General features: G+C 41.1%; 1 protein-coding gene across 7 annotated transcripts in view; it reads left to right on the top strand.

Moving 5' to 3' along the window:
• The window catches only part of TRAK2 (trafficking kinesin protein 2), a 67,598-nt gene that overhangs the window by 1,127 nt on the left and 60,133 nt on the right, over positions 1–6,338 (top strand). The window lies entirely within an intron of this gene.

Raw genomic sequence — 6,338 nt, 5'->3', positions numbered from 1 at the left:
ATGGGCATTGGGCTCTGGCCCCGGGGCTCACACCAGCTGCACTTCTCAGGATTGGCAGCATCCCATCCTTTGCCAGACAGCACGCACCTGGTTCCCCATCGTTGAGCGATGAGCCGCTTTAGTGTCTGGATCTTAAATCTCAAGCCTTGGTTGCCATCTGTGATGTGAGCGAGACGAGAGGGTGTGGAAAAGAACTCTTTCTGTGTTGCGTTGGGCTTTTCTTGCGATTGATTTTGAGCCAGTCACCGCACGTCTTTTAAAAGAAAGACGCTTGCCTTCAGTTTGAAGCGTAAGTAATGGATATTAGCCGACGTTTTTAGTACCAGAGTAAAGGTAGTCTCCTAGACACTTTAAAGATTTCTAGGTCATTATAATTGTCGAGAACTCAGTTACTTGCCCAAGGACCTTTTATTTAAGCCTGCAGTTTCTGTGTCGAAAACTAACTTTTCACTGGAAATTCATCAAGCTATAATGGGCTGTAGGGTAAAAAAGGAAATGAATTCTTCCAGTTTTGTTTTATCTATTTAAGTGGTTTTTTTTTCCTGGCCTTCTAATCTTTGCTGTGGAATTGGAAGTCTGAGCTACAGTGATCTCCAAATAGCATGTTACTGCTGGTGTGGTGATACTTGGGAAGAAATTGTGAAGGACATTGATGAGGAGAAAGGGCAGGGATGAAGACACTTGTTTATCTCGGCAGTTATCCCAGCTTTCTGTTGTTTTATCTTTTAATCACGCAGATTTCTTTTTTTTGTTGACTTCTTCTGTCTGTGTGAAGGGGAGACCCGTTGACAGCTACTTAGGGAAGATTCTAAGGTATTTCCAGAACTTGGAAGTCCTACCTACCCTCTTCACCTCACCCAGCTGACCAGAGGAGCCTCTTCCATTCCACGCTCCCTACCCCCTGACCTGAGGCTCTGCAGTTTGGGGAGAGTTTTTCCTGATGAGAATATGTCCTTGCTTACTTTCTATCTGGTGTTCCTTCCTCTCGCTGAAAGTCTGGATTTCTTGCTGCAGAGTGAGCAGGATGATCAGGTCTCAATTTCTGGAGGAGATGTGGAGGTGGGGGCTCTAGCTGGAAGGCTCCCTGGGTGGCTGGGGAAAGCACTGGCCAGCTTTCTGTTTTTAAAATTAAGTCATTTTCAGTAAGCCTCAGACACTCAGCGAATACATACTATGTGAAAGATGGTTTTAAGTTGTTTTACAGGTGTTTATTCATATGACTATAGGTGTCACAAAGACAAACATTTGATTACTCTCAATCAGCCAGGCATATCAGTTATGAGCTCTCCATACATTTGATTGGTTAATCACTATTGGGGCTTCCCTGGTGGCTCAGATGATAAAGAATCTGCCTGCAATGCAGGAGACCTGGGTTTGATTCCTGGATCAGGAAGAATTCCCCTGGAGAAGGAAATGGATACTCACTCCAATATTCTTGCCTGGAGAGTTCCATGAACAGAGGAGCCTGGCAGGTTACAGTCGATGGGGTTGCTGTGTGGCTAGGTACCTCCCAGTCAGCCAGGAATCTCAGTTATGAGCTCTATGTGCATTTGATGAGTTAATCACTATAATAACCCCATTGCATAATCTAAGGCTCTAAAACTGTGCTTATGTAACAAGTGGAGATTCATACCTAGATCTGCCTTACTTCAAAGTTATAGGTCAGATAACTTTTACCTACTTCAGAAATTGCTGACCTTAAAGGTTGGATGATTAAAAAACATTTTTCAGCATTATTTTCTAATACTAGTTCCTACTACATACCTTGAATATCTAGAATAAGTCATGAACCCTGCTTTAGTACTTCTGAACCTGGTGTTCTCTCTGCTTGCAATGCCCGTCCTTCATAGAGCTTTTAATTAAGACCCTAAGAGCCCATTACAAATCCACCTGTTTACTTAGGTAAGCCATGATAGGATTGGCCTTTCTAGTTCAAAGGTTTAGGAGAAGGCAATGGCAACCCACTCCAGTACTCTTGCCTGGAAAATCCCATGGACGGAGGAGCCTGGTAGGCTGCAGTCCAAGGGGTCGCGAAGAGTCAGACACGACTGAGCGACTTCACTTTCACTTTTCACTTTCATGCATTGGAGAAGGAAATGGCAACCCACTCCAGTGTTCTTGCCTGGAGAATCCCAGGGACGGGGGAGCCTGGTGGGCTGCCATCTGTGGGGTCACACAGAGTCGGACACGACTGAAGCGACTTAGCAGCAGCAGCAACTATGTACCACCAGCTTCCCTGGTGGCTCAGATGGTAAAGCGTCTGCCTACAATGAGGGAGACCCAGTTTCAATCCCTGGGTCGGGAAGATCTCCTGGAGAAGGAAATGGCAACCCACTCCAGTATTCTTGTCTGGAAAATCCCATGGACGGAAGAGCATGGTAGGCTACAGTACATGGGGTCGCAAAGAGTTGGACACAACTGAGCAACTTCACTCACTCACTATGTACCAGCCCTAAAAATGGATGCTTTTATTATAATTAAGTCATTTATCTTTGTAACTACCTTATGTGTAGAATGGAAGATCAACATTTAGTGACTTGTTTAAAATCATAAGTTCATATTAGAACCAGGATTTGAACTCATGTTTGCCTTTATTCAAAGTTCATATTCTTTCTTCTGTGTTCCCTAAATAATCAAATCTTCAGTAAATCTCTTCAATGGGACAGACACTGTGCTAAGTGCTGGAGATTTAGTCTCTGCTCTTAAGGAATACAATCTGAAGAAGGAAAGAGACAATTGGGATAGTATGTTTATGAGTGAGCAGCACATAGAAGTGCTGTGGGAACACAGAGACAGGGCAATGAAATCTGCCTGGATAGGAAGGCTTGGGCCAATCTTGGAAAAACAAATAGGAATTAGCCTGACCAAAGAAAAGGAGAAGGCCTTATTGTGGGCTCAGCTGTGTTTCTCCAAAATTTGTAAATTGAAGCCCTAGCCCCCATAACCTCAGAATATGACTATATTTGGAGATAGGGCCTTTGAAGAGGTAACTAAGTTAAAATGAGACCTTTAGGGTATAATTCATTCTGACTGGTATCTTTATAAGAAGAGGAACTTTGGACACAAAAGAGACATTGAGAACGTGTGTACATAGAAAAAAGACCATGTGAGGACACTTTGAGAAGGCAGCCATCTGCAAGCCTTGGGAGAAGCCAATCTTGCTGATACTTTGATCTTGGACTTCTAGCCTCCAGAACTGTGAGCAAATAAACTTCTGTTGTTTAAGCTACCTAGCCTGTGCTTGTGCTTAGTTGCTCAGTCGTGTCTGACTCTTTGTGACCCTGTGGACTATATAGCCCACCAGGCCCCTCTGTACATGGGATTTTTCAGGCAAGGATACTGGAGTGGGTTGCCATTTCCTCCACCAAGGAATCCGCCTGATGCGGGGATCAAACCCTCGTCTCATGCTTTGCAGGTGGATTCTTTATCCGTCGGTATTTTGTTATGGTGGCCCTAGCAAACGAATGGAGAGATGTTCTAGCAAAGGAATGATATACAAAAAGCCTTTGAGGTGTGGCCAGCTGATTAGGTTTCATGGTAAAAAGTGTTGAGAGATGATTCTGAATATGAGGCAGGGGCCATTTTGGATGAGACTCGAAGGATTTTAAACTTTATCCTAAGGGAGGTAGAATGCAGGGGATTTGCAGCGGTGGGAAAACATTAGGTCTGCATTTTAGAAAGATACTCTGTGAGCCATGGAAGGACGGATTAAAGAGGGTAAGACTGGAGGCAAGAAGATCAATTGGGTGTCTTATTGTTACAGGAAGCTAAACTAAATATTTTCTCAGAATATTGAAATGTCAAACTAAATTGTTTGACATAACAAGACCATTGTTAATATAAGGAAGATTTAAAAGGGCACAGCTAACCCTTAGGGCATACATAAGATTTAAGAAGAATCTGTATATACCTATTTTGTACCTAGAGGCTGGCTTTGCTTTTGACATTTTGCTTTCCGTAAATAAAGCTTCACTCACCTAACACAGAATATTTAGTATTTTTCCACTGTATTTAATAGATACTTTTACAGTACTTATTCTATTCTAAGCCAAGTCCTCTGACAGCTTTACGAAATATCTACTCTTGCTGTGGTGGTTTAGTCACTAAGTCATGTCCAACCCTTGCGACCCTACAGACTGTAGCCCACCAGACTTCTTGTCCATGGGATTTCCCAGGCAAGAATACTGGAGTGGGTTGGCATTTCCTTCTCCAGGATCTACTTTTATTATCTCTACATTATGCATCAAGATATTGAAACACAGAGAGACTAAGTAACTTGCCCATGGTCACATAGCTAATAAGTGGCAGTATTAAGATTCAAACTCAAACAGGCTGTCTTCAGAATCTGTGCTTTTAGCCATATATTATTTATCAAGATCATTACTGTTGCCATGTATTATTTATTAAGATCTTCAGTTACGTATGAAAGAAGGAGGAAATAAATTGGGTATGTTTGCCATGGAGAGTACAGTTTGTCAGAAGAGGTAAGGAACAAGTGTAAGGTTTTTGAAAAAAGTGTTTTAGAGGAAAATGAAGAGTATTGGGAGGCGATGCTTGCTCTGAGTTGGGGCTTCTGGGAGAGCTAGATGGGAAAAGTAGCGCTGACCTCGGATGTGAATAATGTCTAGACTTTGGATACATAGAATGGGGAGAGGACGTTAAAGAAGACATAGCATGAACAAAGTCATTGGTTTGGGAATATCCTGGTGTGTCTACGGAACTAGTAACTACAGCTCTTTGTTTTGGCTGGAATATATTATGTGGCTGGAGAAGCCAATTTGGGGGATGGGAGGCAGACAACAGCAAATGTCTGAGAAAGAACTCTTAGGGAATGAGGGGCAAGGAAAATTGTATAGGTTTTTAAACCAAATGATTGAGGTGTATATTAGAAGTAATTATCTTTTAGGAGAGGATAAAGTTCATCTAATCCCTACTTAACAGTTAAGTCCTATTTTACCGTTTCACAAATTGCACACATCCTTCTTACTGCTTCTATATACACAGTTTATGCCTTTACTACAATAATTCAGGCATAATGCAATAAAATTTCTTAATTTTCTGTCTCTAATCTCTCCATTCCTGAAATTTATCCTGTATTCTGACTCCAAATTGATTTTTCAAATGTCATTTTCCACTTAGAAACTTGTTCCCCCTCCTACATTGTTGGTGGGAATGTAAATTGGTGCAATCACTGTGGAAAGCAGTATGGAAATTCCTCAGAAAACTAAAAATAGAATTACCATATGATCCAGCAATCTCACTTCTGGGCATACATCTGGACAAAACTATAATTCAAAAAGGTACAAGCACCCCTATGTTCATAGCAGCACTATTCACAATAACCAAGGCGTGGAAACAACCATTCCATTGACAGGTGAATGGGTAAAGAAGATATGATGTATACATGCAGTGGAATAATACTACTCAGCCATAAAAAATAATGAAATAATACTATTTGCAGCAACATGATGAAACTAGAGATTATCCTATTAAGTCAGAAAGACAAACACCATATGATATCACTTATATCTGGATTCAACACAAATGAAACTATCTGTGAAACAGAAATAGAATCAAGGACATACAGAATAGATTAGTAGTTGCCAAGGCGGAGGGAGGTGGGAAAGGGTTGGATTGGGAGTTTGGAATTACTGGATGCAAACTGATATATATATAGAATGGATAAACAGCAAAGGTCCTACTGTATAGAACAGGGAATTATATTCAGTATCCTGTGATAAACCATAGCAGAAAAGAATACAAAAAAGAATATACATGATTGAGTCACTTTGCTGTATAGCAGTAATTAACATTGTAATTCAACTGTACTTCAATAAAAAATAAGTTTAAAAAAAAGAGTTAGAACACAAATGTGACCAACTGACCAAACAGTATTGCTTCATGGTAGGAAAAAGAAAAGTTTTAATAGAAAAAAAGAAAAAAGAAAGAAACTTGTTCCCTGAGGGATCAAATTCACACTTCCTAATCTGAACTAGTCTAATTTAAAACTCCAAGTACCTTCCTCATAATCATTCCCACTTCAGTTGGTCTATACACTGCTGCCAAATTGGCTCTGTGTGCTGTTTGCTTTGGGGCCTCTTTTTCTTTGACCTTTGCCTACCAGACACCCCCATTCTTGGTGAAATCTTTCCATCCTTGAGGAACGCTGTGTTCCTTGAGTAGCCCTGTACTCAGTGTTACTCCTGCGTGAAGCCAGGCCACTTCAGCTAGAAAAGAACTCGCCCCACTCACTATCTATGCAACAGTTCTGTTCCAATACTCATTAAATACTTATTTCTTATCTGGTGGTGTTATCTTATATTCTCAGATTTCTTAGA

This window comes from Giraffa tippelskirchi, chromosome 3 (genome assembly GCF_054371585.1).
Source record: "Giraffa tippelskirchi isolate mGirTip1 chromosome 3, T2T-mGirTip1v1.2.pri, whole genome shotgun sequence".
Lineage (NCBI taxonomy): Eukaryota > Metazoa > Chordata > Mammalia > Artiodactyla > Giraffidae > Giraffa > Giraffa tippelskirchi.
The sequence above is the reverse complement of the archived record's forward strand: the minus strand, read 5'-3'. Positions and strand labels throughout refer to the sequence as shown.